Below are 27,887 nucleotides of genomic sequence, written 5' to 3'. Positions count from 1 at the left end.
AAGAAAATGGCTGTTGAACTACTATTCCATACCAACAGATGCTGATACTTAGATCTTTAACCTAAATAATCCTCTCAGTGAATACTTGACTGTTGCAAATTTAAATTTCCTATTTTGAATATTCACAGTTGTTGCTTCTATAAATTGAGAGAATCAGCATTCCTTTTATAAGTAATCTAAGGAAAGGAAATTTATTTCCTGTTCAGATTGAGATGTAATGGAAGGGGGTGGGGGAGAACTGCATAATTTGCAGTATACTAATGATGACTTTGAAGCCTTAAGCCCTTAAAGGCATTTGATTAACTGTAGGAATAATGAAGGAGCTGCTTCCCCTCTTCCCTCCGTTGGGAGAGCTGCTTTGAGCGCAGTTTGGAAGTACCGCTCAACATATATGTGATGGTGTTATATTTCCATTTAACAAATCGTATGTTTTTTCACAAATGGCATGTTTATAGATTTAAGACCAATGTGGAATAAAATATCTTGGTAAAATGTGGTAAATTGGGTCAATACTTTTTAAGAACTTTTTCATTACATATTATGAATATTATATAAATATATTTTTATATATATGTAAATCTCAATATCTAGAGCTGATAAATCAGTTATGCAGCTACGATAGTCGGTCAGCTATACATTTGATTGGTTATAACTGTTGATAAGACTGTGATGGCCCAACTTATGTTAAGAAAACATCAAGTACAGGAAACGACCAGCAAGTCAGTCCGCATCTATGGAAAGAACAAAAGTTTGCATTTCATGTTCAGGAAAAGGGTCTGGATCGTAATATAGACTTATCTGTTCTCATCATAAATGCTGACTGATCCGGTCTCTATTTCTCAACATGTCAGATTTCTGCTTCAGACCAGCACCTGCAGTGTTTTGCTTTATACAGCTGTATTCGGTTGCATTCAGTTTAGACTTTTGGAGCCGAATTTTTGCCTGGATGCAGAGGTGCATTTGGCTACAGGAATGGCCACACTTTTTTTGGGAGGAAATCCAATTTTCCTCTGGCCTTTTTGCGGGCTAGGAATGGCTAGTATGCAGGACGCACACCCACCCCTGCTGAGATCTGGTTCCCCATTTTAAATGAGCGACGAAAATCAGATTTCCTCTCACATACCATTTTTGCCTGATGTTATGGGGTTTTGGAAGCCCAATAAAAGCAAGCTAGACTTGAGAGTTTGTGAAGAAAATGGAAAACCTGCTGAGCAGTTGGCAACATCCCGAAAGGTAAGTGTACAATGTTTTCACACTGTCAAATGTCACACTTCGGTGCTATATTGTAATGTAGATGTGTTTTTAATGCAATGATTCATCATAAGGATCTGTCCTGCAAAGGTAGCCTTTACATTAATCCTGTGGTGAGTAACTTGCCACTTGACTCCCCAAAGCCTGTCTACAATCTTCAAGGCACAAGTCAGGAGTGTGATGGAATACTTTCCACTCGCTTGGATGAGTGCAGCTCCAACAACCCTCAAGAAGCTTGACGCCATCCAGGACAAAGCAGCCTGCTTGATTGGCACCCCATCCACAAACATTCACTCCCTCCAGTACAGATGCACAGTAGCAGCACTGTGCACCATCTACAAGATGCATTGCAGGAACTCACCAAGGTTGCTTAGACAGCACCTTCCAAACCCATGACCACTACCATCTAGAAGGGCAAGTGCAGCAGACACAAGCCACTCACCTTCCTGACTTGGAAATATATTGTCGCTGGGTCAAAATGCTGGAACTCTCTCCCTAACATCACTGTGGGTGTACCTACACCACATGGACCGCAATGGTTTTAGAAGGCAGCTCACCACCACCTTCTTGAGGGCAATTAGGGATGAGCAATAAATGCTGACCTAGGCACCGAAGCGCTCATCCCTTGAATGAATAAAAAAAAATCGGCATTATGTAATTGTTCACATGCATGATGCTACTTTCTCCATTTAAAAGGTACTGTAATACAGTGAAAAATGTTACAAAATTCCCTGTCAGCCTGTGCTGTCATCTTTTGTACTGTGATTTATGTGGAGTGACAGCTTTGGCTGATTTTTTTTAAGAAGCCCTGCTTTTAACACTTGAAAAAATCGATCTACCAGTTCCCATAAATTGATTGACAGGGACTCTGCTTTGAAATTGAAATGAGCACTTTCTGTTCTTTCCATCTTGGAGTACTCTATTATTTGGACAGCTGTAAGCATTATGAATGCTTGGCTGAGCTTCAAGTAGGGATGTGTTTCAGCACATTAAATGTTCCATTCATCTGAAGTTTTTCAGACTTTAACAGATTGTGGCGTTGATATTATTTTGAGTTTGTTTAAACTTAAAAATGCAAGCTAATGGGATTACAAGTATTACAAGGTTTTTTTTCCACATGAATGGAATGCATTTATTTTTTCTCTGGATCAATGATAGTATGTTTGATGGAGGCTTTTATTATTTGGTGAGAAGTTTAATTTTTCCAAGGGCTGTAAAATATTTTCCATTGATATTGCATGGAATCTATATATACGTAGTGGACACTGGGTGAGTGGTTATGAAGGACAAATGGGAGCGCGTGTGGGGGGTGTATGGGATGGCTGGGGATCGGTGGGTGAGTGAGGTTTAGGAGGTCTTAACCATGCTAAAGCAAATAAATTCCACAATAATTTAAAATATCTTAGGTGGTAGCAATTAATTGGAAGTACTGGAGCCATGCTGCTGTCACTGAGAAACAAAGCAGGACTTTTCAGCAGCCTACCTCGACTCCTCCAGCGCTGGTTCACGGCTCGCAAACTGCGCTGCGAACCCAAACCCTGCAGAAAAGAGACAAAAATCTCAAAGTCGCACATCAGTCGGGAGTGCAGTTTGCGAACCACAAAATGGCCAGAGTCGCAAAATGTGCACAAGGAGAAATTATAGCCCTTGCTCTGTACTCTCAACCAGGCATACAAGCTTTTCAAAGTCATTTTTGGTTTTTTTGGGGATACACTAAACTTATTATCTGGTACTGTGTTTAATACAGTTTTAAAAAAATACTTTTTGCTCATTGCATGTAGATTTCCATGTACCATAATACAGGAAGATGTTTGGTTTCATTAATTTGCGCTCTCCCTAGTGTAGTGCTCTGCAGGCTGCTGCTTTGTTTAAATGTGTGACCTACATACTGGAAAATTGGCTGGTTGCTAGATGCTCTCACTGTTTCTTCAGAGACTAACTTGGGGAAAAATATCTAATGGGCAATTTTATCCATTTCAAGCTATATTTAAATACTTCCAATTAATTGCTTCTATCTAAGATATTTTAAATTATTGTGACATTGATTTGCTTTAGCATGATCTGAAAATTTTGAGATCAAAAGCTTGCATTTTGGCCCTGAGCTGTTAAATATTGCCAAAGTATGTAGTGGTCTTGCTTTTTTCTGCTGCCTGATGCCAGCACCTGTGTTTTTTCTCTTGCACTCTTCTCCCCCTACATGCACCCACCATTTCCAATACTGTCAAAAGCACAAATCTAGTCTAATTTTGTTTTGTGAAGCTTTGAATGCAAGAAGCATGAAACATGTATACAGAATTAACCCTCCTCAAGCTCAGCTGTTTTTTTTAAACCTGTTCCATTTTTACTTTAGTTTACCCCTCTGAGGTGTATTGTTTTTATGAGCAGTGCAAATTTAATTGCAGAACACTTTTTTTTCTGTTAAAATGAGTGGCAACCAGAGTACATATCCAATTGCACACTTCAAAGATTACAGGATAGTAATTGTGGCCAGAGGGCTGTGGGGCGTTGAAGCCATTTGGATCACACCACTTGCAGTCAGCTGAAATTAACTAATAGACCTGGAATTGAACCTCATTTCTTGGTGTATAAGGTTAAAGATCACAGCAGGATTGAATCAATGTATCCATTGCTCCATTAGGGAGTTGGAGAAAAGTACTCTTTGGAATCTATAGATTAACATGTGTAAATTAAACTTCCTTCGTAACATGTATTATTAGAATTTTATATGCATTGGACAGTTGAGCTGTTTGTCAGTGAGGGTTTTCTTCTTTGGGTAAATGTTTAGATCTCTTGGCTAGTTGTGGATGATAGAATTGGTATAGCCCATGAGGGGCCATAGGCACTTCTTTGTTCACTGCAATTCTGCGCACTGCTGTTGTTCTTCGCTCTCCAGTTTCTGATCAAATCCAGTCGTCCTCCGTGGCCTGATGTTTCTTAATGTTTCACCTTCTTTTGTCACCAACACTGGACTCTCACCTCTCCTCCTCCAGTGGTCTTACTTTCTCATTTTCAGTTTCTCCAGTTCAGCTAAATGACAATGAGATGCTTTACTCTGATTTTCCTGTGGACAAATTCATTGGCTTTTCATCTTGTCCAGCTGATTCTAAGGATCCTTCGCCAGCTGTAATCCTGTTCTCATCAGTCTTACTGAGGGTTGAGTTGCTTTTCAGATTCTGAAAATCAGATCAGATTCAGATGAATAAAAGCAATAAAAGTTAAGAGTAACCATTCATTCTCCATTTTAAATTTTCTTCTTGATCACATGTCAGCAAAAATAATTTAGAGATAACTGCTGCCACAACAGTTTATTGCTAATACCCTCAAAAATGAGATCTAGAACTTAATACAAATACAATTTTAAAAAAAAGTCACAAATATAGCCACCCCATTTCTGATCGCTCCAATTCCAATAATTCTTGCTCTTTGCTTTTCTCCTCCCCTCAAGGTCTAGTAAACCCAAGAATGGATGTGAATGACCTGCTTCCTAACGTTCATAACCAGACAACTATAGCACAGAATCACTCATGCTGTTATGTGGCTCAGCCTCCAGCATGACACATGCAATGAGTGCAATTGTACTGTGAAGACAATCTGGCTGAACAAACCACTTGCATTTGTATAGTGTTTTCAACATAGAAAACATCCCAAAAAAATGCAAGCATACTGGCTGGGACCCCAGCAGCTATATGGTAAAAGCATCAATCTCCCTGCACCTCATTGTTCCCCCTCCCACTCTACAGTAGCCCAAAGCCACGTAACTTACTGATCATCAACTCCAGCCTTCATTCCAACTGTGCTGCCTCCTGCTCACAAGCATGTTCTTTTTTGTTCCCCGTAAAAACGGTAATGATCCCTTCCAATTTCCTGCCTTCAACCTTGAGGCCTGTTGACATCCCTATCTGTTGCTGCCTGCTGCAGTCTGAATGTTTTTGCTGGCTTCTCTCAGTCCCACTAACATGGACAAATGTCTGTGTGAACGTAGTCCTGTAATTATGCAGAATCTTTGTTCAGATAGAACCACTGACCCCTCAAATCAAATCAGAGAACCATATAACCACAGAGTAATCATATTATCTCTGATGTCATTTTGAATGGCAAGTCACAGAAATTCCCCCCTCATTCTGCCAAAAGAAAATTGTGATTTGCAACAATTACTCAAGTGTATTTTACAGCCCTTAAAAATTAGTTGTGAAAAGCAATTTGGGAAATTTGTCCATAAACCTGACTGCAACAATACATTCTATTCTCCCCCCACCCCACAAAGAATGCAATAAGCTACATGATCCTCTGAGCATTCTTAAATTCTGAATAAAACCTCATCTTCAAAGCCCTCATTACCCACTCTGATCGCTGGTTCTCCATATTTGGAGGTTGAATGATCTGGCCTGTGGTTAGGAAGGAAAATAAATACGTGCAGGATTCAGTTACTGCTGTCAAGGGCTGCGTTTCCCAGGAACCGGCTAGAACCAGTAAGTTTGTTCAGCATGTGAACATTCTTCTCGATACTGCTAATGGCGACCCCAATCTGTGTTTATAGGAGTGTGTTCTGATGAAGGGCTATTTTAGCGATGCCATGTTTCTGCACATCCTTTCCATCCTCCTGCCCCCCCGCCCCTGGGCAGCCCCCTGCGTCTGCTGCCGCAAAGCTTCTGCAGTCACCAATAACCCATAGACTCTAGAAATGTGGCCTAAGGTACCTGCTGGGATTGCATTGGTGAGTGGACTGCTGGTTGAAAATACTAATAATGGTACAAATTTCAATGCTTGTTTTGTTCATGAATACCGCAGCCTACTTCAACAGACATTCTTGATTTTGAGGTTAATAGCTCCACAGATCAATGCTATGAGCTCTGTCAACAGGATCTCTTGAAGTGAGCACATATACCATACTCTTACATAGCTAGACATGGTATTGTTGGTGAGCATATTTGGCTAGATTCATGGAAGACTTGCAGTTGGCAAATCAATGTGTAAATGGGCTGTTTTAGTTCCAGGTGATCTTGCCTTTGAGGGCAGCATGTCTGAGACAAATTATGTAAAAAGAAAAAAGCTTCCTTGGGTCCCACAGGTCTCCGATTATCAGTGGAAAGTCTTGTGAATATGCAAGAAAACTGCTAACTGCAACGTGGATAATTGATCCCCCACTGCATATTCATCTATAAGGTAATTGGTAAAAGAACCAGAGGGGAGATGAGAAATTTAGATGCGCTGAGTTCTTATGATCTGGAATGCATTGCCTGCAAAATGGTGGAAGCAGATTCAGTAGCAAGTTTCAAAAGGGAAATAGATAAATACTAGGAAAGCAAAAAATTGCAAGGCTATGTGTGAAGATGTGGGGAGAGGGACTAACATGACAGCTCTTGCAAAGAGGTATGATGGGGGAGAATGACTTCCTTCTGTGCTAAACATTCTGTGTAATTGACTACTGTAGATTTAGCATTACCAAGTATAACTTTAAATTCTTCTTTGTACTCTTCAAATTTCATTTAGTATCTTCAAATGTGCCTATTACATTACTCACTATTTGAAAGATTTGATTTAAACAGTGGAAAACAGAAATGCTGAGAAGTTTATGGGACATTTTTGGTTCAAAATTATGGGTAAATACTACCTCCGATAACCTAAAACTTAAGTTATTTCCAAGTCTAGAAGGAGAACTAAATATATCTGGAACTGCGATATAATTAACTTACCATTATCAAGTTAGTGTCATTTTCAAGCATTCATCTATTTCAGTGTTTCCCAGGTGGACAAGCACCCATTAATGTCGAGCCCTCATGATGTACTATAATTTCGATGGTCACAAGACTTTGTTTTATATGTATTTGTCATTGAAAGTTACAGTAAGAATTCTTACACACTTAGTTGTATTTTGGAGGCTGTACAGTGCAAGGGCACTGCACCCTAAAATTTGTTTTTGAGCAGTCTGTCGATTCCACCAAAATAAAAAATACCTAGTGTTGTCATTAATATTAGGAATTTTCTATTCCAGAAAGCAGTGGAGGCTGAGTCATTGAACATATTGTTGGAGAATTTTTTGATCTACAAGGGAGTCCAGGGTTATGGGGTCAGACAGGAAAGTGAAGTTTAGACCATGATCAGATCAGCCATGATCTTATTGAATAGTGGAGCAGGCCTACTGTTGCTCTTATTTCTTATGTTCTTAAGTTACTAGAGTTGATTTGTGCAAGATGTGATTGTGTTGAGCAGATGACTGAGCATTCTTCTGCCTGGCTGCAAATGATGTGCCAATAATTGCAGTGAAATGAACATGGCTGCCTTTCAGGCAAATATAACATAATTTATCATGGCTGTCAGAATGATCAAATCATTGTTTTTTTCCCCTGTGTTGAGAGATATTTCAGCCTTAAACTTGGCTTGTCAAATTGGTGAAGATTTGTCATAAACATGCACCACAAACCTCAAATGCAGTTGAATTTTGCTTAAGTGTCACATTTACAAGAGTTTCTACATTTTTGGTTGGGAAATGTTTGGAGTACTTAGCAATAAATGCATATGTTTTTATCAATCCCATTTTTGTCTTTTTTTGTGATGACCGAGGACTTAATTCACATGACAGATGAAGTAGACTAATTTTGTATTTATGTTGACTGCCCATGTGGCAGCCTTTTATATGCATTTGGCATTTGAAATTCCTTATTTTTGACATTAGGGATGAAGGGAAATTTGATGCAGAAATTTGTACTTAAAAAAAAATGCTTTTGAGTGTTTTATGCATCAATGATCCTGTTATTTTCAATGTGTGCTATTGATTTTGAACCTTTATTATCCTTGCAAAAGGTTGAAAAAGATGGGGGAATGTTCTCTATGGTTTTTTCTACCTTATCCCTTCCCCAAACACCATCAAGCGCATTACCAAATCCCAAGAGACCACATTTTGGGATGGGGTGATATGGACCACAAATCAGTCTATCTAATCAGTTGTCGCTGTGATTGATGTGGCCTAAAGTCAGATAACGCTATCCAAATCTGAATCGTCCTTCTACAGCAGCAAATTAGACCGATGCCTGTCATGTAGCACTCCTAAAATAGAGTGCAGGAGCTGTGTGAGATTGATATTTTCAGTATCATGCTGGTGGATTTGTATATTTAACTTGAAGAGCAAGAATGTAAGGCCCGTACAAAATTCCTGATGATCACACAGGATGAATTTTGGTTACCATCTGGGGTCCATTCTAATGACGCAGAAGTCTATGTTTGAATTGTATTGCTGTGTGGAAAAAACTGTCGGTTCTGTTTGGGAGCTTTTATTGCAAGAGACCTGTTGCTTTCTGCCATTAAACGAGCATCCAGAGACTTTGTGCAGTGGCTCTGCACCATGAACCCAGTCTGGTTTAGTAGAGCAGTACTTTCTACATGTGGAGTAGCCTGCAGTCCATTTACATTTAGCATAGTTGACAAATGGGATCGGTGTAATTCTGGTCGTATTGGTGATATACTCTCAGGAACCGGTGCTGGCTACTGCAACATGTCAAAATGTAAAAGATTAAACCATTTGTTTATGTAAATTCTGATGGTAGCAATTATATGTTCATTGTATGAAGGTCACCATTACATAAATTGTATATATGTATAAAATAGAAAACAATTTTTTTCTTCCAAACAAATTCATGATTGTTGCTAATTTCACATGGTAAGGTGGCACAGGGCTTGGGTTTGAAATCCTGCAGGTTGCAAGAGGGTGATAAAGAATTCTACAGTCTCAAAATCTTGGAGGTTGGTGTGTTTGGTAGGGTTGAACAGAGGATAAATTAGCACCAGAGATTCTGTGGAGTGTTGATTTCCGTGCAGGGAGGAGAAAGTGTGTGATTGCATATTTGCAGCTTAACAAAAGAGTAAAATTCAAAGGAGCTCTAAACTTGGTAGTAAATGGAGCCAAGGAGGTTGCAGTGGAGAGAGAGCGAGCACACAAATTGGAAAAGCCTTTTCGTGTGTCCTATCCAGGAGTGTAAGAAATGACCCTGCAGTTAAGGAGAACTAATTAAGTGTTGGATGGATTTGGCCTCATTGTCAGCATTTGTTGAGGAAAAAATTAATCTTTGTGATGAAGGGGGAACATAAGCTTCTTTACCACCTAATAGAACTCTCATTTATCCTCTATTAGGGGTCAGTGGAAGTGGCCACGGATGTCAATAAATAAGGTCAGAGAGCATTTACATATTGTCCTTGTGATCTGAAGTACAGAAATGGCAGTGTTTGTGCACCAGCTCCCAGCATTTATATGGTTAAAAAAGAATCCTTTGTCTTTTTGGCAAATTCTTGAACCTATAAAAATTGGTTCAGCCTGTGGTTTCACTTTGACTAGAACTGCCGAAGCACTAAACATAAAACTGTAGGGTGGAGACATCACAGGTAAGAGATGGTAACTGCACATCAGACTTAAAATAGTGTGAAATCGTTGTGCATCTGAAGACTTGGAATTCAGTGTCCTACAGAAGGGCATTGAATAAGATCAAGATGTTGTAATTCAGCCATTGCATTGCACAAAATGTGTATTGAGAAAGCACTTTATGGATGTTGAATGAATGATGAGCAAAAGAATGGTGAAGGATTAGATTGTGACTGGAATTTTTAAAAAAAACAATTAAGTGCACCCAAAGTGTGCATTTTTCTCCACCCAAAGTGTTTGGTGAACTACTCAAGGTGAGGATTATTAATGTTAAAGAATGAAACATTTATTTCACTTTTGGCATCCAGTGACTGAACAGGCATAACGTGAGCAGCTGCTAAGTTGAGCTTTCTTTGTTCTGATTGAACTATGATTTTCAGCCTCCTGCCTGACCTCAAGAGGCCCTTACTATACCAATGTGTCGTTTCTACTTTTCACAAAATTCATCCTTTGCCTCTGAGATTTAGTTTGTGCCCAACTTAATTTTGTGTTTTAGACCCCTGTCCAAGGCTGCCAAAACTATTTTCGCATGGGATCCTCCTGGTCAATTAGCCAGAATTAGCAACAATCATGAATTTGTTTGGAAGAAAAAAATTTTCTATTTTATACATATATACAGTTTATGTAATGGTGACCTTCATACAATGAACATATACTTGCTACCATCAGAATTTACATAAACAAAGAATTTGCATATCTTCCATAAATTGTCTTGAATGTGGTTGTGATTGGAAGGATTCTATTCCAAGCACTGCTGGGGGAGAGGACAAAGATAAGAGAAAGTAGGACAGTAACAAAACGTAACATTTCTGGAGCAAAGTAGAAGCTTACTTCTCCAACAGCATTTGAAAAGTGGCAAACTGATGGCTGTTGTTCTTTCCCCTGGTTTCCACTTATTTGTCCAATCAGAAAGTCATAATGTTTTTTAAAGCAGCAGAATTGACAAGATGATCAGCCATTGAGAATGTGCTTAATGGCTAATTGAAGTTCCACATAAGTTACATTTCTCCTGCTCCATAGAGGTTTCCTACTCCATAGAGGTTTATTGTGCCATTTCAATTGCAGATTATAGTGTTTGACGTAATATGTACAAAACTTTGTGTATAACCAGATTGAAATCTGGACACTGTGCAGGCATAACTGCTGTTTGTTGTGGCTTAGGCACAACCGCACTTACTGGAAAATATTATGAATGACCCAGAAAATGACATTTCAGCATAGGTGACCAGACTGTTCGCAACCAGGGTATTTGACCCTGAACTGAGCTTCCAACCATGTATTTGCATTATCACTTATTTTCACCTCTAACAATGCCCAACTTCACCCAGTGTTGGCTTATCTGATCCTGAAACCCTTGGTTCATGCCTTTGTTACGTTCAGACTTGACTATCACAATGCACACCTGGTCTCCCCCATTCTAACCTTCATAAACTTGGTCATCAAAAACTTTGCTGCTCGTGTCCTAACTTGCACCAAACTCATTCACCTATTGCCTTTGAGCTCACTGACCTACATTGGCTCCTTGGCAAGCAATGTCTTGATGTTAAAATTGTCATCCTTCCTTTGGAATTCCTCCATGGCCTCTCGCTTTCTTATTGCTAATAGCCTCCAGCCCCACAACCCTCAAGATATCAGCATTCGTATAATTCTGGTCTGTTGAGCGTCCCTGATTTTAATATCTCACCAATGGTAGTCATGCCTTCAGTTGCCTCTTCGACCTTTTAGGAGAATTTCCTTTTATAAGCTTCCACAAATTCTTTCCACATTACTAAGTCATGTGTGTAGCAGCTTCTGGACATAGGGAGCATTATTTAGATATTTTGCTGTCTTAATGATCCAAAGTAACTGAAGATTATGAACCAGTAAGCATTATAAGAAATGGCATTTCAGTACTTTTAGATTACTTTGGATCTCGGAGGTGTTCAGAGCATATGAGTCCAATTTGCTTCTCCCGCCACCCTGGAAAAATGGTTTATTTTTTTAAATTATAGATATAAGGTCAAGAATTAATATCTGAACATTGTATTCTACAAATTATGTAGTTTGGGTTTAAATTTAATCCTGATAATTGGGTTTTAAGCCTAAAGTCCTACTGTGGCTAATATTTGCATAATAATAGCACTTGACGAAGGTGGACCAATATAACTGTTTAAGATTACATTTATACTTAGCTACAGAATCAATTCCACTATGGCACAACTTGAAACTATGTACCCTGGCTATAAATCAGGTGCTCAGGATCCTCAGAGTTCTGTTAATTTGTACTTAAATACTTTGTTAGCTCAGGCAGTAACATCCAGACTCCTGAAACATTTTTTTAAAAGTGCACTTGTGTTTACAAGGAACATGCTGATACTTCTTAAGCCAGGCATGATATGACTCAAGAATATAGTCCTGCAGTGTCAAGACAGGTGGAGTTAGTTGGCCCCTCTAAGGAGGTCTTGCACTGTTGTGCTAGAATCAAGTTGGGGTCTACTTTCAAATTATTATTTCAATTGTCATTTTAAAAGTGAAATTGCTTTATAGCAGCAGAAGTTACCAAACTCCCATTTTTTTTGCTGCTGGCAAACCATTACATGTGCCAAGCACATCTTGTCCTGTTGCTTTCTTGGCGCCTCTGGTAAGAAATATGTACTTTTAACCCAAGTCAGTGCTTTACTGAGGTGCTGACTCAGTGGCAGGAATGTGCAAGGTGGGGATAAAGTGGAATTTGCCTAAAGGCAGCCAGGTCCAGATATGCTCTTGCTGCAGGCTTCACTGCTGTGCTGCTGCATAAGAAACCTAACTCTACATTCTTTTTGCCAAGTGTGCAGGCATTGTACAGAACTGGCTAGAGGGTACCACCATCCTGAGATTGCAGTACTGTCTGTCTCCCTTTTTGCCATGCCACTGGTTCTGGGCACTGATTCTGCATGGCCACTTATCAGGAGAGTGAACTTAATGGTAGCAGTGAGACTAGGGAAGCCCGAATCAATCCTTTTCTGCACCCAGCTTGCTTCTGTGGTATGAATCTTAAGATTTGCTTGTCTTATGAGGAGAGATTGAGCACTTTAGGCCTATTCTTGCTAGAGTTTAGAAGGATGAGAGGAGATCTAATTGAGGTATATAAGATGCTAAAGGGGATAGACAAAGTAGACGTGGAGCAGATGTTTCCCCTTGTGGGGCATTCTAGAACGAGAGGCCATAGTTTTAGGCTAAGGGGTGGTAGATTTAAGTCAGAGATGAGGAGGAATTACTTTTCTCAAAGGGTTGTGAATCTGTGGAATTCACTATCTCAGAGTGCAGTGGATGCCAGGACGCTGAATAAATTTAAGGAGGAGATAAACAGATTTTTAGTTTGTAACGGGTTGAAAGGTTATGGGGAGAGGGTGGGAAATTGGAGTTGAGGCCAAAATGAGATCAGCCATGATCGTAATGAATGGCGGGGCAGGCTTGAGGGGCTGAATTGCCTACTCCTGCTCCTAGTTCTTATGTTCTTACGTTATGTTCTTATTACTTGGAAGAAGCACAGTCTACATGGAAATTTCCAGTGGAGGCTTCCATTACCAGATGCCCCAGTAATTTGCCAGAGCTTTCAGGGTGCATTATGTGGTTGTAAACCATCCCCTATGTATTGCACATGTTGCTGGTATAATCCTCCACCCAAACTGCCATCTGCAAGCTCTGTTATACATGGCACCCAATGTCTGACCTAAGACATGATGCTCTACAGGCATCAGCTTGCAAAATCCAGACTCAGGAGGCCCTTATTCCCAGCCTATTTAGCCAAACTGTACAGTACTCTTATGATTCACCCAGTGCATTTCTTTCTGGTTAATTCTTTTGTTGCCCTTGGGTAGACATCTTTAATCAGTTCCTTGAGAAGGACAAAGTGGTGTGTGCTGTGAAATATTGGTAAGGGTTGCATGTTCTCTCTCAAGTACATCTAGAGGATGAAAGTGCAATGGTTTCCTTTTGGCAAATTCCTAAGTCATGCATGCTTTAAGTTGCATGTGTGCTCTGCTCCATTTGCTTTAAGTAACTGTATTTTGCATCAAGCTCACTATCAAGCAGCTCTTGTTTAATGCAAGTATTTTAAACATTTGTGGATCATACAGAAATCTTGTTTTTACATGTGCTGTTCAGTCACTTCATTCATAGCCTAATGACTGAAGCAGATAGTTGTTCAGTGTTTACTTATATAGATTGATTTTGTTCTTGCTAAGTACAAACTATTGAGGTACCCAGGAATGTGGACTCCCAACTAATAGCCCTGCATTGATGCTGATGTCAAGTGTTTTGGTCTTGTTTGCCACAAAGGTTTGGTTTGCTATTCTGTCAGTAGGGACTTTCCTAGATCATGTGAGCATTCCTGGCAAGTTGTCTAGTGACATTAACAAATGGTGATGTCCACTGCCTCAGCTGCATTAATGTATGCAAAGATGATATGCGAATTTCTGGCTAATGTGTTGGGATGGGAAATGACTGGTGTTTTTGGAACATCCTGAGGTCGTGAAAGGTGCTATCTGAAATGGGAGACCTTGTAGCTTGAACTAAATGCTTATTTACTAGTTGCTGCAATTGGACACTTTTGATTAAGTGATAGTTGTGCCAACAAATCTTAATTGTCGAAAGTATCCTTTTAGTTGGCAACTGCAGCTACAAGTACTATTTTTAGTTAATGAAATAGGAATCTTCTAGGAATGCTTATTACACAAACTGCAGCTGTTGAGCATTCTCAAGTCCCCAAGGCATCCATGAAATCTATGGTAATGCACTTTCAAGTCTCTGTTGCTGAATGCTATGTACAAAATTTTCAGTATGAGAGTTATATACAAAGTGAAGCTGATTTTAAAAATGATATTGATTCTCAAACTTTGTTCCCCCCCAGATTTAAGGTGTACTGAAACATAAGACTTAACTGCACTAATAGTTGTCTTCTAACATGCTGCTTTCTACCTTCGATCTCGCTGCTGTACACCATTTCAATGTAATTCATTACTTTATGCTTTGACTTAATTTGAGGCAAATCTCTTTTGTTATTTTGTTGTTTCGCTTTTGTCTTGCTCTTTTCCACTTCTCTTTCCTTCTATCCGAGGTCAGTACTTAATTCTTCAGCAGTACATGTGTAATTTTAATTGAGGTTTTAGTTCAGATTTTTAAAAAATTGTTCATGGGATGTGGGTGACATTTGCTAGGCCAGCATTTATTGCCCACCCTCAATTGCTCTTGAAGGGCATGTTCACGTGAACTTTGATTAGTATTCCCAGCAGCAATTTCATATTTGTGGCCATGCACTTTTGAAGCATTCCTAACATGGAATCTCCATATGAAGCTTTTGTGCCTTTTTATATGGTGTTTCTTTGTTGGGACAAGCATTGTGACACACATTCGACCAAACTATTGATTGTGCTTTGTATGTTTTGTAAAACAGCAGCAGACCATAAACTCATATTTTGGTTCTAAATTTTCTTAAAGGATCTGACAATGACCAATTTTGCTGGCTTATCCTTTTTTGGGAGATAAAAATGTTTAATATCTTTATGATCAATACTTCCGTATTATCCATGATTAGGAACATTTTTGTTGCAGAGTAGAGAGCAGCTAGAGTTGTAAACCAATCTTTTTCCTTGCTGTGGGTTAGATGGTGTAACAGAGTGCATGCAGTCACAACCAAAACAAGAATAGACGTTTCACAACACGATAGTTGGTAAGAGCAAAGAAAGATTTGGAGAAATGTGTTTAAAGTGTAATGTTCAGGTGCCTGCATCAGCAACACTGGTCCAACGATTGGTGGGCTAATTTTAATGGGCAGGCATTCTTTGAATGGCAAGTACCTGAAAAATCACTGTAGCCATCCCATCGAAATTTCATTTTGATAGGTAGATAGTAAATTTTGAACTGTTAATTGTGTAAAATTAAAATACCTAATTTTTAAGTTACAAGGTTCTGTTTTTACAAGTCTTTTACAAGTATTTACAAGCCTTCGATAGGAGCTATACAAAGTTGAAAGTTGCACTAATTGTACTGTACCATGCTCCAGAGAGAGACATTTTTAAGAGCAGTTGGTAACGTTGTAGAAAATATATAGCATTGCTTATTTAGAAATAAAAAAACCTTGCATTTTAAATTATCCCCAGAACATCACCTTCACTTCAAGTTTCTAACCTTGACTGCACTACTATGGGGAAATATTCAGTGGAGGTCAGATGGCTTCCTGCAGAGAAGTGGGGGGAAAAAAAGGACCAAGTATGCTGTTGGCCATTTCAAAATTTATTCTTCCATCAATATTATCTCATTGCTATTTATGGAACAAATTGGCTGCTGCATTTTCCTACATTGTGACACTGATTACACTGTAAAAGTACTTCACTGGCTGTGAAGTGTTTTGAGTGTCCTAAAAGTGGTAAAAGCACTAAATAAATACAGGTGCATTTATCAGTGCATAAATGGGAATGGAGTTTAGTGCCCTTGACTTTTTTTTCCCAAGGAGCAGCCCCAAGGTTTTTATTTCAAAAGCACCCAAACCCCTACAAAATCCAGCAATTTGTATTACACAAAGATATGTACTTTTAAGTATATTGGTGCCATTTTATACATGTACTGTAGTTTGACACAATGAAAAAGGGGCAAAATACTTGACGTCTGTACAGAAAATAAGCTATTGCTGTAGAAAATGCCTCATACAAGGGTATTACAATGTCTGGGATCAGCAATGTTGAGCATCATGGAGTTATCACACTTGGCTATTTCACTCGTGGAAGTGTGAAGAAGTGGCGCAAACTGTTTCATAAAAAAAGTGAAATGTTTCCCTTGGCTGCAGGAGATGTGGTTACAGGATTTTGAAAGGAATAATTTAGTACTTGATGCATAAGCATGCTTTCCATTTGTGCTTTTCATTGTCACATGGAGGGCAAAATAGTCATGAGTATTATAAGTTCTGTAAGCACAGGGTGTATATATAGAATTCTATTTCCCTCATCTCCAAAGCTGTTGATGGAGTTAATGTGGCACACTGGGTAGCATCCCTGCCTCGGAGCCAGAAGCTCCAGGTCCGAGTCCCATTTCAAGACTTGATGGCCACGAGAGGTGCGTTCATAACACGGCCAAATAGGTTAATTATCGATCTGTAAATCCTTCCAATGCACCTATGGCAGATGGTAAATGGGAGAGTCTTCTGGTCAGCCAGGCTTGATGGAGAGTAGCGCCCCTAAAGCTATAGCCTCTGGTGGTGACAGGCTAGCGACTTGTTGAGGAAAAACTAGCTATAGAAACAGACGTGAGTTCGTGCTTTGTCTGCCTCCTGCATCACTAGATGCAGGAAAGCCTCGAAATAAGGTTGTTTTAATTTGGTGTTAAAGGTAATGCTGTCCAACAAATTGTGTGCTGCACTAGCTCTCGAGTAGTTGATCCTTCTGGCATTCAAAGCAGATTGGGAACTGGCAGGATTTAAAAATAAAATTGCGGTCTTAAACTCATTTGCAGGTCACACTGTGGACATTTAAATTTGGTGCAGGTGTTACTGTGAAATTTAAGATTTTTCATTAAAGCTTTTACAACAACCATAAAAGTTATTTGAATATCAGATTAGTGATGGGAAATTTAAAAATCCATCCTTGCCCATGCCTGAATTCAGTTCTGAGATAATCTTGTTTCTGTCCTTCAGCTTGCATTATTTATTTTTTATTTTTTTATTTTTAAAATTTTTTTATTTTTATCTATTTTTTTTTGGCCAATGATAAGCTTGTAATGACACCTGAACTAAAGCTCACGGTTCCTCCAGTAATGATCTTTATACAAATATTCCGACTGTACAACTTCAGATGGTCATGCTGAGCGCGGTTACCATGGCAGCCATGTCCCATAATGCAGCTGCCTGAAACATAGAAAACACATCTCCAACCCTGCCCGATTGTTAATTAAAAAAAAACATGCACTTTTGTTATGCTTACTGCCAACTCAAATATTGTGTATCCTTGAAGTTTTTGGTGAAATTGATTTGCATCTCAAGGTTTGTTTAGGGGAAGAAGAGTGATAACTAAAGTGGCAATTCTCTGGTCTTTTACTACAACTAACTAGTTAGCAAACTGCTGTGTCATACACTTGAGATTTCTTTTAAAAAATCCCTTCACCCAGGAGCATCAGCAGTAATTTCCAAACAGGCAATTTTGATCTTGTTTGGTTTCAGTTCACAAGAATAGCAAAGAATGTTTTTGAAACCTCCCCACACTTGGGGAGTTGCAGGTTTCTTTGTTGATGTTACGTTGGATACCCCATTATTGGCCTCATGTCTACGTGCAGAAATCCTATTGTAATACATTCCTAATTATAATTCAGCTTCAGTATGGAGCCTTTTACCAAAGCAACTTTTCCAGACAGCCAATCTCTTAATGGTTCTGATAAATCATAATCAGAAGTTTATTTGTACAGTTAGTGAGGTTCCTAATGTGTATCTGGTGCATCACTGATGTGCAGCACACTTGTCAAGAGTTCGAATAAAGGGAGAAAATTCATTCTGTATCTTCCGCACAGTGTGAGATAGCTTAGAGGATTCTGTTGTGATGCGATGCATGGTGTAAAACCCATAGGATCAGTGCCATTGTGCCAGTCCATTTAAATCCAGCTCATGGTGTTTTGCTCCTCATGTCAGAGTCCTTATGGTCAATGTTTGAGACAGCAGGTTAGATTCTGAGATAGGGCTACTAGTGCAAACCCAAACACACAAGAAGGTTGGATGAAAGAATCCTTTGTAGAGGTCATTGTGCTCAATTTTCCAGTCATTAGAATTAATGACTAGAAAATCAGGAGCGGCACAAATCAGGCACGTTGACCTCCAAAACCAAGTTTTTCAATCATCTGTTCCCTGGTGAGGAAGCTCTATGCCAGTTTCCCCATCCTGCAAAATTATCTCTGCTATATTTAGCCCCTACATGGTACTAAATTTGACTGACATTCTGTTGTCTAAGCGGTCTGTCAGGGTTCTTGTTCTCCTATTTAGGTTCCCAGAAAATATATCGGCCTGACCATTTCAGGGCAACAATTCACAAAATGTATGATATCTTTTTGTTAAAAAAACCTTAATGCCAGCACATGGATTATCAGGGTAATGGAAATAATTTACTCCAAAAGAGGGGGCAGGTGTCCACTCAGACATTTTGTAGTTTCCCAAAAGACAGAAGGATGATGCCTAAATTTATCAAGTAATAAATTTAAGATGGTTATGTTACCACAAATTATCCCAGCCTAGGGAATTGGTTGGCTGTCATAGGCATAAAGGATGGGTGCTCCTATGTTGCCGTATGGAAACAACATAGAAAAGTTATTAAAGGTTAGTTTCATGTAGCAAAATGTTCAAAGCACTCTTGTTCAACTTCTCAAAAATTGTTATTTTCATAAAGTAACTGCCTGGCATGTTTGACAATGTAACATTATCTAGAATTGCCCAAACAGACAGACATAGAAATTAGAAGCAGGAGGACACAATTCGGCCTCGAGAGCCTGCTCTGCCACATGATAAGATCATGGCTGATCTGATTATGGCCTCTACTTTCCTGTCTACTCCCTTTGACTCCCTTGTCAATTAAGAATCTACCTAACTCTGCCTTAAATATACTCAGTGACCCTGCCTTCCACTGTTCAGTGGGGAAGAGAATTCCATAGACTAATGATCCTCAGAAGAATTTTCTCCTCATCTCAGTCTTAAAAGGGAGACCCCTTATATTTAAACTGTGCCCCCAAGTTATGGTCACTCCCATAAGGGGAAACATCCTTTCAGCACCCACCCCCTGTCAAGTCTTCTCAGGATCTTGTGTTTCAATAAGATCACCTCTCATTCTTCTAAACTCCAATGGATACAGGCCCCCAACCAGTCCAACTTTTCCTCATAAAACAACCCCTTCATCCTGAAACAGTCAAGTGAATCTTCTCTTAACTGCTAATGCAATTATATCCTTTTTAAGTAAGGAGACCAAAACTGTGTACACTACTCTAGGTGTGGTCTCACCAACATCCTGTGCAACTGTAGCAAAACTTCTCTACTTCAATATTCCAGTCCCCTTGCAATAAAGAACAACATTCCATTTGCCTGTCTAATCACTTGTTGCACCTGCGTACTAACTTTTTCTGATTGATAAATTAGGGCACCCAGATCCCTCTTTACGGGAGAGTTCCGCAATCTCGTATCCATATCTGGATGGTTAGTTCACCAGAGACCCTTGCCTGACAACTGCTAGCGTGGCTGTGTGCAAGTCCTCAGAGTTTAAGGAGAGAAATTTGGTTAATTACAAGAGGTACAGCTACAACCCAAGTAGGAGCTAATATTCTTAGGGACATTGTTTTGGAGGATCTGATACTAACCCTTTCAGCCTTCAGCCCAGTTGCTACTAATTGGCATCTGACATTCCCTGTGCAGGAAGGGATGTTATTCTCAGTTTAAAAATTATTGAAGAATTTTATGTCTTTGTAGTTTAAATAGCAAGCTTATATGGCCACTTCAGCTAAATGTGCACTGCATGTGGTTTTCCAAACCTGTAGGAATTGGCATTAGTCCTGGTGCTGCAATATACAGCAGATTCTCTTGTTAGTCTAAGATAACACCAGGAGGTGGATAGGGCAGAGGAAGAGAGGACCATGGTGGATAGCTTTAAAAAAAGCTACAAGAAGTCCATTTAATTTTGTTCTGCTTTCTCTTGCTGAAAATACTGGCTCAAATTGGGGTCATTACATTGGTCATCTAATATGCGCAGGTGATACTCTTGATGTACAAGCCTAGCAAGTAATGGAAAGTTTAATTAGTTGTGTGTATTGTATTGAAGGCATATATCTTGGCCCAAACTCTGCACAATTTCCAGCAAGAGTCTGGCTAACTTCTGTTAACTTCTTTATTCTCTAAACTACAGGCCAGTTGTAATTGAGCTGCTGCCCCAGCTGACCAGGGTTTAAGCCTGAATGGATTAGGGTTTCCTAATCTGTGTGCGCCAGTTCCACACTGTACAGTGTAGTTACTAACAGAGCCAGTTGGGGGAATGATGGGGCTGACAACCCCCGCCGCCAACCTGTGGAAGCAAAGTCGGTGTGGAACCACCAACCCACTCCATGCTGGGCCGCTCTCGCAGCTGAGGGCGGGCTAAACAAGGGCTGCGTGGAACTTCTGCCCTTCACTGGGGAGGATGTCCCGCCCTCAGGAGCTGCCAGCCAATCGGATTGTCCATCAGTCCCAGTTGTGCCAAGAGCATGTTAGTGGCTGCTGCCAGGACTGCAAGAGGAGGAGGAAGGAGGCCCATGGATTTCCGGAAACAGGTAAGTCCGGGGTCTTGGTCAAGGAGGGTTAGGTCAGGGAGGCGGGTGGGGCGTGGGTTTAAGGTGGCGGGTGGGTAGGAAGGAAGGGGAGGTTCCATCCTGTGGGGCCGTTGCCTGATGGGCCAAGGGCAGCCCCCAAAGATAGAACCCCTACTTTCTTCCTGCCCTTTTGAAAAGATTATTTTTAAAAATCCGGCTGCCACCCGTCTGACTGCCCTTGCTAAATGTTTTATGGTGTGGGCAGCAAATTATCGGGGTCAAACAGGCTTGGTAACAAGCCTAATTGCCCCTTGATTAGCTACTTCAATACAGTGGGTAAGCCATTAATTTTGGCACCTGCCAACCCCCCCGACATTATGGGCATGAGCTTGGGACATGGGTGGGGGAGGTGGTGGGATGGGCACCCATCCTATTTTACATGCCCCTCCCCTGCTGAAAACACATCTGGCGGGGGCATGTAAAACGCAGCCCATGGTGTGTAATTGGGGATTTTAATTTTCCAAGCATTCATTGGTCAAATGGTGATGCACCTGGTATTGAGAACAGCACACCCGAGAGATTTGTAATAAATGATTGATCTACCTTTCTATTTATTCGTGTGACATACATGCCTTACTTTTGTGTTGGGGAAAAAAATCAAATTGGGTAAGGGTCACAGGCAAGGACAAATCCAACCTGAGAGAAAAAAATTATTTACTGACTTAAAGATGATGGTTCTCAGAAGAACAGGGATACACAACAAGCTCAACTAAAGGCAGTGCAAGCTGCAAAGAGAGCAGCAAAAATGTCTTTGAAGCAGAAGGTAGTTGATAACTAGCAGCAATAATAAAATAGCCTTTTTAGCCATGTTAGGAGCCAGATGAAACATAAGGATTTTATAAGGCCATTGGTGTATTTCACGGGGCAGATTTGGGTAGCATCTCAGTAGATGGCAGAGGTTGTCCTGACGTCATGAAAGGCACAACATAAATGCAAACCTCTTTCCTGTCTGCCTGCGTAAATGATGTGTTATGCATGTGTGTCAGGTGAACACCAATCTGGTTTGCACAATTGAGTATTTAAGGTTGTAGTATATGAATCTTAAGGTTTCCAACCAAAACTGTGACTCTATATCAAAATCAAGTAGAGTATTGGAATATATAGCCAGGACAATCCAAAACAAAGCAAAAAGCATGATGCTGTTTTTGTACAGATCTGTACTGGAATGTTGTGTCTAGTTTTGGTCCCCTCATGGTCGGTGATGTAGAGTTCCAGGAAAATGCTTGGAAGAAGGCCACTAAATTAATACCTAGCTTAAAGGTCCTTGGTTGACACTATAACTGCTTGAGAGCTGAGATTTTTACACAAGACTTGCTGGTCTTTTCCTATTTGTTGCTTTATATTCATATAGCTCCTTCAAGCCTCTTGCAGTCAAGTGTGGAAAAGCCCTGGTTTAATTTTTAATTCATTTTATGGTGCTTGTTTGTAACACTTAGAGAGTCCTCAAACAGAGCCAATTCAGTATGGGTGAGCGTTATACATTTTGTCAAATAATAGCTTGTGATCATGGTGACAAGTCTACTGGAAGACGAGTGCCAGTGGTTTTTTTTTTAAAAATTCATTTGTGGATAAATGTTGAGTATACTTAAGACTCCTGGAACTTTAAATTTTGATGTTTAAAGTAGTCAGCTAGAGCTAAGAACTGATTAAACCCTGAATGAATTTGGGGGAATGCGGTTAAAAGGAGGGTTGTTTAAAGCCAAGCAGCACTTTAAAAAAAGAATATTTGCCATTAGCTAACAATTGACCACAAAAATGTACAATTTTTAACCATAAATGCAAGATTTTTTAAAATCCCTATTTGATTTGAACTACTGTACTGTAAAGTCCTTTAGGAAAGGCTTATTGTATGATAAAATGTTGTAGCGTTGTTGTATGGCTGTTATCCACAATTGTCTTAAGTTACAGAAAAACTGAAGTTCAGTCTTCTGTTTTACATAATTGACATAATACCAAAAAGCAGCATTAAATAAGGTTAATTATTGTTTGACACTGTTAACGGGCTTCATTTGTTGAGCAGAAAAAAATGGTTTTAACTCGCAAGAATGAATTGTCAAGTCTCTGAAGGACATGTGAGAGCATCTGTTTGTCACATTTGAAGTACTTAATCATTTGCCCTCTTTGGGTTTTTGTTCAGGGTCAAATTGCTGCATATTTAATGTTTTAAATAGAGCGAGAAAATACTACCCCAAACATAGAGAAATTGACTTAAATATGTTTGCAATTCAATGTCTCAAGTCTTTCCATGGTACTTGAATGTTTTGTGGGGTAGTTTATTCACAGGCTGAACTGCCACCAGCATAGTTTATTTTAATGTTGTCAGTCTGCAAATAGATCTTGTACTTAAGTGTGCTGTTATAACACTCCAGTCATGAAGGTTTATTTTTTTAAAAACATGACCAAACAATGTTTCAAGGATAGAACAAAAAGGACTTTTAGGCTCCATCTTCGAGCAACAAATGAAGATGACCTTGTGCTTTGCAAAGCTAACTCCTGGCTGTGATTGGTGTCACATTACGATGGAAATGCCTCCTCAGTGGTATCGGGTCAAACAGGGTAGCATTTAAATAATAGTGTTAGCAAGGAACGGTGATTGTACTGCCCACTCATATCTGGCTGGCTGTCTTTGAAGGGCAATGACTTGATGAGAGAAAAGAAGCTTGCGTTCAGTCAATTGGAAATTCGAGGCCAATGAAGTTGTCCTGCATTTTTTAAGAACTGGCTGTGATATGCAATGCAAGCAACGTAGGACCATCTTTGCCAGGTGGTCATGATGTGCAGCACTTGAGGTGCAAGACCACCTTTACTTGGTGGATATGATCAGTACCATTGATTTCTGCAAAATCTCTCAAGTTGTGCTGGAGGTTATGGATTGGGGTAGTGTAAAAATCAGGTCATGCTGATGCCAAATTTAGTGCAGTACAAGACTATTATAATATCTGTGCTGACCTGATTTGTCTAATTTTTAATAGATTTAAATTATAACCAGGGAAAGAAGTATCAATGGTAGTAATTCTAAACCTATAAAGTTCCATCCGTGTTAGCCAGTTTTTTTGGGTAGATTAGTTAAATAACTGCAGAAACCACAGATTATTGGCAAAAGACTGCCCATGTGGTCTAATTCTGGAAGAAATTAAGTGTATCCTTTGATTAGCACTAGAAAGCAAAGTGATTCCTGACGCACTTGATCATTTACATGGATTTCTTACATCGAATGAGCTTAGAAGAAGTCCTATTAAGTGGGCATTCCTGTCTCTCAACTGATGAAACATTGAATACTTTTGATATTTTTGGCTTGGGAAATTTTAGTCTGGCTCACCTCATTGCATGGACATATTGCAACCATCCAAATTGCTTATAACTAGTGAATATTATGTTAGGTGGAGCAAAGGAACATAACAGTTACGCAATGGTGTAACTCTGAAACGGGTGTTTTATCCTTCCTATTCAAGCAATTCTTGCTCTTGGGCATCTTCATAAGCAAAACATTAATAACCTGCTGCTTTCAGGATTTGAGGTAGTATTCAACCCATTGTTTGCGTTGGAAACCACACTGAAAGACACTGAAGCCTTTTGGTGAAACAGATCTGTGATATACTGCAGGCTAGTTTGACCAACAGGAGGGAAGAAAACAGAGCAGCAGCAAATTAGCTTAGCTGCCACCAACCTGCCTCTCTTATCAAGGCATGCTTTTCCATATGCCTTATGGATGGTTTTAACAAGACTTGCCAACAATCTTTAACATTTTTAATAAGTTGCTTCTTTCTTTAAGGTCAGTATTAGAAAAGTGAGGACAAGAGTAATTTTGGTCTTGTTAAAAATACTAAAGTTGAAAGATAAGGATGGATGTGTTCGATTGCCACTGTCATAAGATTGTGGAATTTTCCAGCTATCTGCACTGGGTAGGAACTCCGCTTAGGGAAAGAATAGAAAATAAATATTTCACCAAAAAGTTGGCTTATTAGTTTGATGGTGGTAAACCATAGAAAAGTTACAGCACAGAAGGAGGCCATTCGGCCCATCTTGTCCATGCCAGCCTGAGGACACCCAGGTGCCCTTTCTAATCCCACCTTCCTGCACCCGGCTCATAGCCCTGCAGCTTACAGTTCTTCCTCATGTCCTCCCTACACCTTCTGCCACTTACCTTGAATCTATGTCCCCTGGTTCTAGAATTCTCCATCAAGGGAAACAATTTTATCCTGTCCACTCTATCTATTCCCCTCATAATTTTGTACACCTCAATCAAGTCACCTCTCAGCCGCCTTTGTTCTAAGGAGAATAACCCCAACCTATCCAATCTCTCCTCGTAGCTACACTTTTCTAACCCTGGCCACATTCTTGTAAACCTCCTCTGCACTCTCTCCAGAGCTATTACGTCCTTCCTGTAATGTGGTGACCAGAACTGCACACAATACTTCAGTTGTGGCCTCACCAGTGTTTTATACAATTCCAACATTATATCCTTACTTTTATACTCTATACCTCTGCCAGTGAAGGAGAGCATTCCATATGCCTTCTTTACAACCATGCCTACTTGAACTGCTGCCTTCAGGGACCTGTGTACTTGTACGCCAAGATCTCTCACTTCATCTACCCCTCTTAGTATATTCCCATTTATTGTGTAATCCCTGTAACTGTTTGACCTCCCTAAATGTATGACCTCACACTTCTCTATGTAAAAATCTATCTGCCACTTTATCGCCCACTCCACCAACCCATCTATATCGTTTTGGAGATTTTGGCTATCCTCGACACTATCCACTATTCGGCCAATCTTTGTGTCATCTGCAAATTTCCCAATCGTGCCCCCCACGTTCACACCCAAATTGTTAATATATAACACAAACAGCAAGGGTACCAATGCCGAGCCCTGTGGAACACCACTTGAGACAACTTTCACTCGCGAGGACATCCATCGACCATTACCCTTTGTTTCCTGTTACAAAGCCAACCTTTTATCCAGTTTGCCACATTACCCTGAATCCCATGGGCTTTTACTTTCCTGACCAATCTGCCATGTGGGACCTTGTCAAATGCCTTGTTAAAATCCATGTACACAACATCAACTAGCTTCATCAACCCTTCTTGTCACTTCCTCAAAGAATTCAATCAAATTTGTGAGGCAAGACCTTCCCTTAACAAATCCATGCTGACCATCCCTGACTAGTCCATGCCTTTCCACATGACAGTTAATCCTATCTCTCAAGATTGATTTTACTAATTTGCTCACCGCCGATGTAAGACTAACTGGCCTATAATTGTTTGGCAGAATTACTTTCTTCTCACCTGATGACCGCATGTAGGTAAATGAGATTAATGATGATTTGTTCATTCTCAACAGAACTTTACTACAAATTGTAATTATAGAGTGCCTTTAAAGTTTAGAAAGATGTCCAAGGTCTTTCACAATTGAAATAGATAGGAAAATGGATCTTGAGATATGAAAGAGAGGTTAGGAAGCATAAAAGGCTAGTTGAAAATAAGTTGTCTTTCTATAGTGCCTTATGTGTGTTAGATCTCCCAAAAGTGCATCAGAGCAAATAAATTACCTTTTGAAATGTAGTCACTTGTTATGTATGCAAATACATCAGCCGAATCCCGCAAACAGTGAGATGAATGATCAATATAACTGATTTTGAGTTAAATGCTCACAATAAATCATTTTGTTCCAAATAATATTGTGGGATCTTCTACATCCACTTGAAAACTCAGGCCATTGGTTTACTGCCTTATCCAACAGATGGCACCTCCAACAATGCATTAATCCCTCAATTCTGCACTAAAGTGTCATCATAGATTATATGATCAAGTGCTGGACTGGGGCTTGAATTCATGACCTCACTAAGGTGTGTGTGCTGCTGTTGACCCAAGTTGGAATTTGCGGGGATTGTTTTTAAGAAATCTTTTAAAAAAGTTGAGAAAAGTGCAGCTTGGGGGTAGGTGTTCTAGAGAGTGAGGGTCATGGTAACAAAGCTATGCTGCCAGTGGTAGTGTGAAGTGAACACTGAGGACTGAAAAGTATGGGGTAGGAGGTGAGCTGTCATTAAAGATAGAGTGGGGCAATGATAGAGTTGGGCAATACAGTGGATTTTGAAGATGAGAATAAGGACTTGGGGTGTAAGGAGCTAATGTAGGTCAGTGAGCGTGGGGGTGTTTGGCACCTGGAGCTTAATACAGGATAGCATATGGCAGTGAATCTTTAACAATTTGGAGTTTGCACAGGCTGGTTGGCCAGAAAGGCCAGAATTGAAATAATCAAGATATGACAAAAACAAGGATCAAGATTTTAGCCATGGCAGTGCTGAAGGTTGGTGGTAGGCGGTGTTGTGAAGCTGGTAGCATGCAGTTGGTGATTGATGGAACGTTGCATTTGAAGCTGAGCTAAGGTTCAAACAGGACACCAAGATTTTATATGGTCTGTTTTAGCTTTGGCTTTGAGGATGGAATCAGTGGAATCAGAGGCAACAGTGTGATTTTTTGGTCCCTGCCATAAGTTCGACTACTGTATTCTATTGAGGTGAAGGATGAATGACATGTTAATCACAGAGACATCAGTGATTTTGACCAGGGCCAACTTGATGCTGTAGGCAGAGGGGAAGCTGGTCAGCAGTGATTTTAGAGAGTTTTGCAGAGATATGCACAGAGTCACAAGATGCTATTGAGAACCTTGGAGAGGAAAGGGAGTTCAGACAATGGAATGGTTAGAGCATATGTTAAATCACTTTTACACTGATAATTGGGCTCACAGAGAACTGCAGTCTGAGCATTACTCTTTTAGTGCTGCACATGCGCTGTCAGTCCTTGTTAGAGGTTCTGGAGAAAAGATTCCATGCTGCTGACCTGTTAGGAACCTGGTATTCTGTTGGAAGGAATTTGGCTCATTTTCTATTAGAATGTTGCTGGGCAAATC

General features: G+C 39.9%; 1 protein-coding gene across 8 annotated transcripts in view; it reads left to right on the top strand.

Moving 5' to 3' along the window:
- The window catches only part of LOC144679511 (protein MTSS 1-like), a 176,365-nt gene that overhangs the window by 54,250 nt on the left and 94,228 nt on the right, over window positions 1-27,887 (top strand). The window contains exon 1 of one of the 8 annotated variants that reach the window (XM_078539960.1): window positions 9,585-9,624. The exons of the other annotated variants lie outside the window; for them this stretch is intronic. The gene's annotated coding sequence lies outside the window, so the exon portion shown is untranslated. Of the gene's footprint in view, window positions 1-9,584; window positions 9,625-27,887 lie in introns of those variants that run through there. 8 annotated transcript variants of the gene reach the window in all.

The sequence above is a fragment of the Cetorhinus maximus genome, chromosome 4 (assembly GCF_964194155.1).
Source record: "Cetorhinus maximus chromosome 4, sCetMax3.hap1.1, whole genome shotgun sequence".
Classification (NCBI taxonomy): domain Eukaryota; kingdom Metazoa; phylum Chordata; class Chondrichthyes; order Lamniformes; family Cetorhinidae; genus Cetorhinus; species Cetorhinus maximus.
This window is presented reverse-complemented; position numbering and strand designations above follow the sequence as displayed.